This window comes from Chelonoidis abingdonii, chromosome 1 (genome assembly GCF_003597395.2).
Source record: "Chelonoidis abingdonii isolate Lonesome George chromosome 1, CheloAbing_2.0, whole genome shotgun sequence".
Classification (NCBI taxonomy): domain Eukaryota; kingdom Metazoa; phylum Chordata; order Testudines; family Testudinidae; genus Chelonoidis; species Chelonoidis abingdonii.
Genome location: NC_133769.1, coordinates 59380232 through 59392510, shown reverse-complemented (window position 1 = coordinate 59392510; position 12279 = coordinate 59380232). Strand labels below are relative to the sequence as shown.

Sequence of the window (12279 nt, the reverse complement as noted above, 5' to 3'; positions counted from 1 at the left end):
TTCAGGGTGAGATTTTATCTATACTCCATTGTATTACTGTATTAGGCGTAGATTTGTGTGTTTTATTTTGCTTGGTAATTCACTTTGTTCTGTCTGTCACTACTTGGAACCACTTAAATCCTACTTTCTGTATTTAATAAAAATCACTTTTTCTTTATTAAATAACCCAGAGTATGTATTAATACTGAGGGTGGGGCAAACAGCTGTGCATATCTCTCTACCAGTGTTACAGAGGGCGAACAATTCATGAGTTTACGCTGTATAAGCTTTATACAGGGTAAAACGGATTTATTTGGGTTTAGACTTCATTGGGAGTTGAGCATCTGAGTGTTAAAGACAAGAAAACTTCTGTAAGCTGCTTTCAGTTAAGTCTGCAGCTTCAGGGCAAGTAATTTAAATCCTGAATCTGTGTTGGAGCAGATGGGCGTGTCTGGCTGAGCAAGACAGGGTGCTGGGGTCCCGAGCTGGCAGGGAAAGCAGGGGTAGAAGTGGTCTTGGCACATCAAGTGGCTGCTCCCAAGGGGGTATCTCTGATTTAACCCATCACACGCTCCTGCTGTGGAGTCCGGGCGCTGTACGTGTCTTGCCAGTGTGGACATGTCATGAGTTAGGACACCCGGGGTTGCTTTAATGAGCTCTAACTCACAAGTGTAGCCAAGCCCTGATATTACTAGTATCAATTTTTATGGCCCGATTTTGTATGTTGACAACAAAATAGCAAGTCTTACAAATGTGATAACATTCTTGGGCATGATAACATATCACAAGTATTCCTCCAAGCTCCTACAATATTAAAATGTTCTCTCAAAAACTAAACACCATGAATCCTGAATCTTATGAAGAAAAGATACAAAATTGTTTTTAGATAATTTCAAATAATTAGGTTACTCTCTCTAGCTAGTGTCTCATTTGTAAACATTAAGGCCCCAATCCTGCACAGACTTATTTATGTTCTTACCTTAATTCACGTAAGTAATTACACAGAAGTCAATGGGGCTATTCACATATGAAGATAAGTACATGTGCAAGTCTCTGCAGGATTGATAACTAATTCTGCAGATACATTCCCCTTTTAAAATAAAATATTTTTTTGACAACCTAAATTATTTCATCTTGAAAAACTACTTTTGATGAAGTTTTTTGTGTCATATTAATTCTCTATCTATCAAAATTGCATTTGGATTTATCTGAATGCCTGCATGACAGAGCCAAAGCAAGTTCAATTGGTTATCACCAAACAGCGGAAAGAAAGTGAAAATAATGTCCAGATCCTCAGCCGGTAAAAATTGGGTTTGCTCCAGTAGTTGTAATATTGCTGTGCTGACTATGACAGCAGAAGCTCTGGCCGAGTGCAAAGGACAAAGCTACTGCAGTCCAAGATTATAGCTGCAACATAACAGCGTGAGTAAATTAAAAACATTATCAGTGTCTATTACTGCAACGTTCTGAAATGTGAAAGATGAAACAAAGCAGTGTCACAGTTACAACACTGGTCTTAGCAAAGTGTCAGTAGTGTCAGTGAATGCTCCTGGTGTGAGTAAAGGAAAAGTCAGTCTTTTGGCCAGTACACTAATGATGTGAACACAAAATTTCAAAAATGACAAATTTACAATGTCAGCAAAAAGAAAAAGGAAAAATTTCCCTTGTGATAGCTAAATTTTTATATTTACTACAAATTAATAGATACGTTAGTTGAAATTTTGAACATTTTAAATAGTTTGGTTTTGTTGAACAAATACACTATTTCAAAAGAAGAACATGATATATCAAACACTTAACAGGGTTGTATGTGAACTTATGCCTGAAGTGTAAATATATATAGCTTTATGATCAATTTATTTGGCCTTGTGTTGTTCCTCACATTTAAAAGGACATTAATGTTAAGGGCGGGGGGGAATCATAGGGCTGTAGAGACCAACTACATCACAAACACATTCCAGTTGTCGCCATGGCAACTCCACAGGACCCCATGTCATAGTTGCAAGGTCAGCTGCACCTCTGCCCCCTTTGTGGTCTCTCTGAATGTATCGCCTCAGATATCAGACATGCCTTCTCCTCTTAGCCTGGTCTACAGCACCCTCTCTATCAACCGTGTTTACCCAGCAGGTCCAGCGAGGTTCTGACAACTGTAGTTCTTCCCTTTAGGAGTGTGACTAGTGGTGTACAGTGATCAGATAGCCTTGTTAAACCTAAGTACTGTTTATTTTAAACAGTAGAAACAAAGCATTGTAGGATTTAAAAACAACAAAGGGTCTAAAGGTAACCATCCTTGGTTAGTAACCTAGGCAGGCCTAACTTCATATACCCCAGCAGGTGGCTGAGTCTCAGCCTAATTCCTCTGAAAAATTTCCCTGTCTCTCAAAAGAGAGTCTGTTGTTTTTTTTAATTGCTATAGTATTTTGATCTTGTATGTTCCCAGGCCTTTTCCTGCCTTGGCATTGTCTTAACACCTTTATGTGTTTGCAGAAAAGTGGCTTATCTTGATTCATTTTACCATCCTGTTTGTTTTTCCTTACAGACTCTACAACACTAAACCAATATGTTCGCACAGTAAACATCCCAATAACCAGGTCAACATACAGTATTCATAAACTGTGATAGCACAGTTCCAATTCTGTCACACCCTTTTCAGCAACTGATCAAGAGATGTTATTGACATAGCTCTGTGCCCCAAGAGGAGTGGATTATAGCATTTCTCAAACTTCTTTGCACCACGACCCCCTTCTGATAATAAAAATGACTACACAAACCCGGGAAAGGGGACCGAAGCCTGAGCCCCACTGCCCTGGGGGCGGGGTGAAGCCAAAGCTCGAGGGCTTCAACCCTGGGCGGGGGAGCTGTAACCTGAGCCCTGCTGTCCAGGGCTGAAGCTGAAGCCTGAGTCCCACTGCCTAGGGCTGAAGCACTCGGATTTTGGCTTCAGCCCTGAGCAGTGGAGGCTCAGACTTTGGCTTCAGCCCTGCACCCCAGCAAGTCTAACACCAGCCCTGGCGACCCCCATTAAAATGGGGTCATGACCCACTTTTAGGTCCCACCCCACAGTTTGGGAACCACTGGCGAGCATTCTTCACTCTTTTCTAAAAGATCTCAGGGCACTTGTATTCTGTAAATGCTCCTGTATCCTACAGTCTCTCTGTGACAGGATGGGGTAGGCCCTGAGGCTCCACTGCAGGGGGCTTTGTGGCCCTGCCATATCCTGCCCCAGAAAAGGATAGTGGAGAGAGTCCTCCAAGCTGTCTAGAGCAGCGGTGTGGGATGCAGCCAATCAGAGAGGGGCTGCAATGGAACAGCCGATCGGTGCCCAGCAGGCCCATATAAAAGGAGCTGCAGTCCAGTGCAGAATTCAGTTCCTTGCTGGAGATGGAGTGTGAAGGGTGTGTCTGCCTGCCTGCGGAAGCGACAGGATCTTGGATAGAGCAGTGCTAGCAGAGATCTGGGGAAATGAGGTGCTCCGGGCTGGTGGCTGGGACTCAACCAGGATGAGGCCTTGAGGTAAGGGTGAAAAACATTCTGGGGCCATGGGGAAGTGACCCAGGGAATCATAGCAGCAACATAGCTTAGTTAAAAGGACACGGCAGATGGCAGATATCTTTAGGGTCCCTGGGTTGGGACCTGGAGTAGAGGGTGGGCCTGGGACACCCCCCACCACTGGGAAAATGGCCTGGACTTGGATGCACCCCAGAAGGGGAGCTGAACTCTTTTAGTGGCCCAGCAGGAGAGCTGGGGCCCAAAAGTCCCAAAGAAGGTGAGAACGCTACTCCCAGGAAGGGAGACCTGGAGTATGGCTTAATACCAGAGCCAACACAATTTTAAAGATTGTTTGAATTAATTAAGGGCCAGACCCAGGGAGGGCTACAGGGAAAGAAAGGCCACCTGAGGTACTGGGATAGGCCCCCCTGTTGAACTGTTTCCCCAGAAGGGGGTTTTATTTCACCTGTGGACTGCATGTTACTTGACTGAAGGGCTGAGTCACTGAAGATCCACCACAAACTGAATGAGAGAGTGAGTGCAGGCACATGTATTTGGACAGGGGGCACTTGCAAGAGGTGAGTGTGACTCTGTTACACTCATTTCAGGTGTCCTACAAGATTCTACTCTGTCTCATCTTCTGGGAGGTGGGGAGGGAGTGGGATTTTTTTTAGAATGTAAAAGGTTTTGGAGTTCAGAGCCATTAACATGTGTATGACACTCACCTCTACATCTTTCTTTTATGCCATCCAGATTGTGCATTTTTTTCTTACCTGACCATGGAGGAAGATAAACTTGCTGAAGTCTAATCCAGGAAAGATGGAGGTGATGTTCGCAGAGTTAACATAAGGAACTCATGAGGGTTGTGACTGATCTATCAACTGATGGAGAATGTGTACCCCTAGCAAAAAAGGTTAAGATGCTTAGAGTATGTGACTCTCATGTACTGAGGACTGTGTTGGAATTGCAAGTTCTTACATACAAGAAAAGGGAGGATTTCCTGGTCCTGCTTGCAGGCTAGGGGCCTCTCTGTAAGGAAGTGTGCATTCAGGAAAAAAATCAGCCTAGAATAATGGCTTGAATCCTGTCTCTCTGCTTATAGAGCAGCCTGCTTTGTTTCTCTCTGGTTTTAGTTCTTGAGTATTAGGTTTCTGGCTAAAACTACATTTTTTTTTCTTGGCATCACACAATTCCAGAAAGACTCTTATATTTTTATTTAACTTTGTCCTGTGAACATAACAGACTGAAGTTCCTTCCCCTACTTCGCAAGTATCCATGGTTGATCATGACATTTTTCTCTTCTGTGGTAAGCTAAGAGGATGTGGCCTCTCCTTGCTGATGTGATCTCGTCAAAGGCCTCCCAGCTTTTGTCAGCTCATGGCAGGACTATTACAGTATGCTGTAGTTTGGGCTACAATTGAGGACCACTTAGCCTCAAACTTCTAAATTTTTGGAGTGGGTTAGTGTGAGCATTTTACACCTGTGATCTATCAGGTGCATTGCCTTCTAGGTGAACTTCCAGGTGCTACTTTTAAAGTCAGCATTGTTAGGCACTTCCTTAGCTATGCTGGTTCCAGACTCCCTCTGCATCATCGCAACCACTGAGATCAGCTGAGACTCTTTAGATAACAGTCACCAGAAGACCAGTATCTAAGGGCACGATAGAGGGCTCATGGCTGTGGAATTCATTCCCTCTGGCAGGCCACAAGAGAATGAACTTATTGAACCTCAGAACAGCACAAAATCTCTTTTCGCCTTCAAGCATCTGCTTGTGTAGGGGTTATCAAAGTCATTTTTTGTGTCTAGCTGGGGTGCTACAAGGAGGGAAAACTATTTATGCTGTCTATTATGGGAAGTCAACTTGATTATAAGAGAACAATAATGGCATTATCTTTTTTTAATGATACATATGTTTTGGTGGGGAACTTTAGAATGGAGAGGTGGGCTCCTCAGCTAATGTAAATTGGCATAGCTCCACTGTGGTCTTTAGAGTTCAGATGGAGGTTAATTATAGCCAGGAAAAGAATTTTGCCTTTGCCTCAGAAACTTGCTTGAAAAAAACAATACTGGTGACATGTCCATCATATACTTCATATAACTGAGTAACTGCTAGAAAGTGGCACAAGGGTCTACATTTGTCTGCACTGGAAAAGGTTCAGTAATTATTTAGCTAGGATTAGGATAAAGCTAATGTATTTTAAGGGATATTTACTATTGCAGATCTTAAATATGTAACCTGTTTCCTCTTTTTTGTTTTGGTGATAAATAAGAATGTCAGTATTTGTTTTCATCAACTGGAGATTTGTTTTAATTAGGCCTGAAGGCCCAGATCTACAAAAGGGACTTGGATGTTGTGGCACTGTAGGTGACTAGAAAATCACAGGAACACACTGAGATCACAGCCTGAGTTAGGAGTTGAGGCTTGTATACAATGTATGAAGGGGAGAGAGGTGCCTTGGAAAGAGATCCACAAACCCAGCATACTAGGTGGGGAGTCACCTATAGTAGCTAATTGGAGATGCCAACAAGAGCGATGCATCCTAAGCCCTGCTCATCTGAGTTCAGTCCCTAAATCCTTGCTGCAAGAAGGTATCTAGCTCTGCTTGTTCTTCATGAACCAGGAAGACCAGCACTCAGCCACCTCAATCACCTGTAGGGCCTGATTGGGGTTGTCGAACACCATACAACAGCTTGGGGAAGGGAAGCAGCAGTAAGAGCAGCACTATTGCCCTTATAATCTTTGCCTAGTGGTTAGAATTCTCATCTGGGATATAGGAAATCCCTGGTTCAAGTCTCCCTCTCTGTCTGAGAGAGGAGTTGAACAGGATTCTAACACTTCTCAGGTGAGTGCACTAGCCTATAGGGTAATTCTTACTCTTTTTGGCCAAATAATATTTAATTAAAGAGGAAAACCTTCCAGAGCCTAGTGGGTAGAGTATTATCTTGAGATAGGAAACTCCCTTTCCTTATCAGACAAATGGAGGACTTAAACCAGGATCTTCCATTTCCTGGGGGAGTGCCCTTAACCACTGGGCTAAAGGAAGAAAGGACAGACGGACAGACATATACACACATACACACACACACGGTTCATGGATTGTTCTGGGGTTTAGGGAGCAGATAGGCACCCGCATGTCTGAAGTGAAGCAGCAGCACACATACTTAGAGGCAGAAACAAAGGCACCTAGGGAACTTTTACAGCAAAAACTTAGGTGCCAATCAACTTTAGGCACTTACAGGATTAGACAGCAGCTGAGCAGGAGTTTGGAGGAATGCAGTGGTGCCTAAAAACAGGACTTAAAGGCTTCAGGGCTTTTGGGGATTTAGCACAGTCCTTGGGTGAAATCTTGGCTCTGTTACAGTCAATGGGAGTTTTGCCATTTACTTCAGTGGAGCCAGAGTTTCACCTCTTGACTTCAATAGGACCTAAGCTCATGCCTGAAACATGCTACATTAAAAGCAAAGACACAGGAGTACCAAGAAATGTTAATCTCAGACTATATAAAACAACTGAATCATGGTGAAAGACAATATACAGAAAGTGCTTCAAAAACTGTTGAGATTCAGCACGCAAATGAGACAATAGTGACAACCATATTATTAACCGCAGAAGGTCATAATCAACAACCAGAAAGTGTGTTATGGCTACAGCTTTAAATTACATTGTAGTATTGAATAATGATGTATCTGAACACATATTTTTTTTTCTTTAAACAGGAGGCCAATGTTCCATTTTAAAGTGTCTCATTTGAACAAACTTCAATAAATCTCATGAATTTACAGTATCTTTCCATACAATAGTATAATTAGGTGGTCTATAGTCCAGTGAGAGCAAGTAATATGAAATAGTTCAAGAATAAAAATGTCTGTTGAAATCAATCTAAACAGATTGAAAAGGAAAGAAATTCAGTTTGAGATTTTGACACCAAAAAATCCAGAATAAAAAATAGTTTTCAGTCAAAAATCCTGCTGCTCTTAACTCACACCCATCTATCACATTTATTTTTTAAAACGTGACTTTTGCTGCCATCATGTGGCTCTTCTCAGAACACATTTACAAACGTCAAATGCTGTGTGGATTACAATACAGTGATTTTATACCATTTTCTCTAACCATCACTATTTGTTGTTTTCCACTTGGCTAAGAAGGACTTTTTCCTCTCTTTCATATGTTTCAAATTAAGTTTTAAATTAACACAGCCTTTTTCTCATTTATCGGTTCCTTTCTTGAATCAGAAGCAGTGGTGAGGTTTGTAAAAATGTGAATAGTCTCAGCTAACCAATACTGCATAAGGGCAAAAAGACCAACTATTGCTTCAAAAATAATAGCATCTTTACCTTTGTCCTGTCATAGACATGCTGTCCACCCACCCTGGCAGCTGCTGGAAGTCTTGTCTGCATTATGACATTGTGGAGCCAATAATCTTTTAGAGATGCCTGAGTGACATCAGGAGCTAGGCAGGACTTACGACAGAGGGCCAGCACTAGTAGACTTGAGTACAAGATAATAGAATTTAGATCCCCGAAGGTCATAGTAGGTTAAAACAGTATGAAGGTGGCTAAATATTTGGGCCTAAAACACACAGGGCAATGGCTTGGTAGTCAGGAGGGTTCTACCTACCATGTGACCTTGAGCAAGTCACTCATCTCTGTGACTCAGCAGTCCCACCTGTGAAATGAGGATACTGATATACACTGTCCTTTGGAAAGTGCTCTGAGACCTAAGGACGAAAAGTGCTATGTAAAAACTGAGAATTACTGCTCGAAAGCACCCTTTTCACTAATCCTCACTCCTGGCAATAAGGCAGAAGGAGCAGGGCAGACTCTCAAGCAGGAAGATCCAAGGCAAAGCTCTCTGGCCAAAATTTTCAAAGGGGCTTTATGCACACAAATCCCACTGAATTCTATGGAAGTTTGGTGAAATAACTGCCTTAGAAACCTTTGAAAATCTCAGCCTTTATCACCACTCAGGCTAGTGCTCTTCAGTTTCTCTTAAATCAGTTTTAGACTCAAGTGTTAAAAAGAACTTCCTGAAATAAAACCTAGCATCATCTGTGCATTAGCCACTATCAGCTGCCTTAACTTACATGCCAACTCAGTGTTATGAAGGTCACTGTCACAACGTGTCCCCGTGCCTCTCTCTGGACAGACACCAGTTCGTTGGGAGTGAACCCACCTGCTAGGAGCTTCATCAGGGTCTGAAGAGTGACAAGGGCTGGGTGGGAAATAATTTTCCTGTCCTGTGAACATTTTCACAACTTCAAACATTTGTCCAGTTCCACATTAGGACGAAAGTGCAACCTTTAGAAATACTTCATAAAAAGCAGAGAGACCCATCCCAGGGGCTAGAGAATTCTCTTGAGATCTGAGTAGTCACAGGGACTTGAATATCCTACATGAGTTCCTTAACCACTGGGCTAGTCAGTGTCTCTGACTGAAAGCATATTTATACAATGAGGAACGGCTTCAACAGAAAAGAGATAAAGAGCACTTATCTAGAACATAGCAGACCAAGGTTCATGTTCCTGTCCTTACTTTGAATCAGGCAGAGCAGGATCTTAAAGAGGGGTTTCCCACATTCCAGGCGAGTGCCCTAGCCACCTGGCTATTCCGGGGCCCCTTTATCTCACCCCTCTCCCCGCCCCTAGTTCTGAGAAGCCTTCCATCAAAAGTAAATAATTTCTACAACGTTTTTGTTTCAACTAACTGGCATTTTAAAAAAAATATTTCTATAGAAAATTCTCAACCTACTGCAGTGGTGACTGGTCACAGTTTGTAGCTCTGGGTCTCTCAGGCATATTCCCAGATACCCTGTGTCTAGCACCCTTCTTGGGCAGTAAGATCCTTCAGTCTAGCTGCCTTAGCCCACCCAGAGGAGCATTCCAGTCCTTCAGGGACAAGATGGTAGGCAGGCAAGGAACTCAGGTTGAGAGAAGGAATTTCTTAACCACAGACATTTTATTCTTCAACAGCATTAGAGAGTTACAGATATTTGGAAAATAACAAACAATCCTGAAATCACCCCTCCCACCCTGTGTCCAGTGAGCCTTTAAAGGATAAGCAACTCTTTTGATTTTCTACCTCTTTAGCCCAGACTTCCTGCATGGTGGCTATGATCTGCTACACACACTCCCTTCAGAGAGAGAATTCCCCTCTTAAATGTAGTCTTTGACCTCACTGAACCATATACCCAGGCTGAGAGAGTTCATTGTTCATGTGGTTGGGCTGATAACTGAGAGACAATCAGACCTGATAGCATTCCATTGGTCTGTGCCAACTTCTCAGACAGTCATTCAACTAGGTGTCAAGCCCCTACTGCCAAAAAATGGATGCCCTAATCTACAATGGAGGTTGCAATACAAAGTGGAGCCCCTAACAAGAAATTACATTGATGGGCAAGATGGTGTTCCCAATACAGTAGAGATCTAGCCCACTCTGTCGCAGTCACAAATGGCTAATCACAAAGATTTTGATCCAGCTGTTCATCACTCTGCAAGCATCCTTTGGCTGCACAATGTGTATTCAGCCACCAACAAACTGGCCACCTATTTTCAGTGCCCAGTAAAGCACAATTCCTAAACTTTTACTTTTAAGGGACACTAATGAAACATTCTTGGGTTTGACCATCATAAAAACTCATTGAAACAGCACTTAAAAAAACATGTCTCATTAGTAAACACAAACCTATCACATACTCCAAGATGAGTCTTGAAACAATGTTAAAGCTCTATCTACCGTCTTGAGACTCACTCACTCCCTGCAAACCTGCTCACCCCAACCCCCAATAAGACACTGTTTTTGTTGTGTTCACCAGCGCAGACATGCATCTGGCAACATTCATCACTCTCCCAATACCTCCATTCTGTGACACTAGGGATTTTTCATTGACAAGATCCAATATTCAGAGATGAAGGAACTTGTCAGCTTCATTCCCCTGCCACCACACAAAGTGTGCACACATGCACAAGAAGAGTTGATCTTTTCCCACTCAGTCTTGGGGGGTTGGGGTTTTAAGACTCTCTCAGCCAGCTTTTGCCAGTTAGGGTGGAAAACGTTCCAAGATGTTGACACTCAAGGTGACCACACTGCTTGCCCACCCCTAAAAAAAGCCCTGTTCCCAGCCCTTGTTTTGGAAGGATGATTTCATTATTGTAAACGCTTTTATTTTAAAGTATTTAATGTTCAAGAATCCACATCACAGTAAGTATGCATGTCAGCAATCTGTGCAGAGACTACAGACTGCGTGACCATGGAGACTGATCTACCCCTTTATCTTCAATGCCAGTTTCCCCAGTGTGGGATTGGGCTGCACTAGTAAGGCAGTGTAGCAAAGTGCGCTGTCCATGCTGTAACTCCTTTGTATAGAGCCAAACAAGCAGCTTTCATAAACATTACATTCACTAAAATGAGAGGAAACCCACTCTCTAAAATGTCATTGTAAGACAGAGTTAAACAGTGGGCTCTGGCATTCTCTCTTTTGTTGATGAGTCTCCCAAACCCAACTGGTGTTTTTTTTCTGAGAATCAATGCATACTGAACTCACTACCTGTATTCTGAGAGAGCCAATTCAAGCTCTATTTTGTCTGAATACACTATCTACAGTTGAAATGTTTGCTTTTGAATGGAAGAATTTTGCAGGATAAGTATAGCAGACACATATATGATGTGGGAGGAAGTAGTATTATTCTACATCTAAGTGACACAGTTGAAGAGTGAGATTTTTACTGTTTACATTTTTACATTCTTGCCTGTTGCCTCAATGCTAGAAATGCATCAAGCACATTGCAATAAACCTTCAGAGCATTTGGTGAGTCCAAATGATTCACCAGGCACAGTCAATTTTTCATAATAATTTTCTTCAGATATCAGACTGGCATAAACACCAAGGATGGAGAGACTTTATTTCATGTTCTATAAGAAGAGTGATTGATTGATACATGCTATTTTATAAGTAGATCGTGTCTGTCTGTGTGCACATGGGCTTTGATTATCACACGGACCTCTCAATATAGATGGCAGTATATAAACAAAACAAGAGAGAGTGTAATAAAGGTGAGGCACGGAACAGCTGGCAAGAGTGAATTAACTTCATTTCCGAACATGACTCAAGGTTACAAAATCGTAATGCTGTCACCTGGCAGGGCCCAGTATTCACTGACTCCAAGAGCTAGTTATATCTTCTATTATTGGAAAATCAAATGCAAATAAAGCATAATAATAACAAAATGACACAGTCAATAACAGACACAAATGCAGGATGGACATGTAAGACCTAAACCTCATGAGCTGGGAGAATTATCCTACCTTGCTTATATTGGGCATATGTCAGTAACTACCATCTCAGAGCCTTGATGGTTTTCTGACCACATGGACACTTGCTCTCCTAGGATAGTAATTGCATTCGATGCCCTTATTCATATCTATTGGAGCAATACAACTTCATAATGTTTGGTGTTATTATGGCAACCACATTATTAGCCCAGTTGTTTTATCATCTAGTCAAGTACAGCTTTTATTTTATCTTATGTTGGTAATGGGACTTCACATGCTGCACATATTTTTGGCAGCACACTGGGACCTATAATACATCACATTTATATTTCCTTAATGCATTTCAGTCCATTAAACAACACATCATCACATTCTTTAATAGTATCTTTTTTGGATTGCTAAGTACACAAGATACTCACCCATCTGATCTTCTGAATTTCCTGGGTTGTAATGCTTGGCACTGGGATAATTACAATGTCCCTGTAATGTTTTTACCCTTAAATTACTGATACATGCTCACCTTAACTTCAGTTTAATGTA

At 42.0% G+C, this 12279-nt stretch overlaps 1 protein-coding gene across 1 annotated transcript in view; it reads right to left on the bottom strand.

Moving 5' to 3' along the window:
- TMEM117 (transmembrane protein 117) overlaps window positions 1-12279 on the bottom strand; it is a 363574-nt gene that overhangs the window by 272654 nt on the left and 78641 nt on the right. The gene's annotated exons all lie outside the window — the stretch shown is intronic.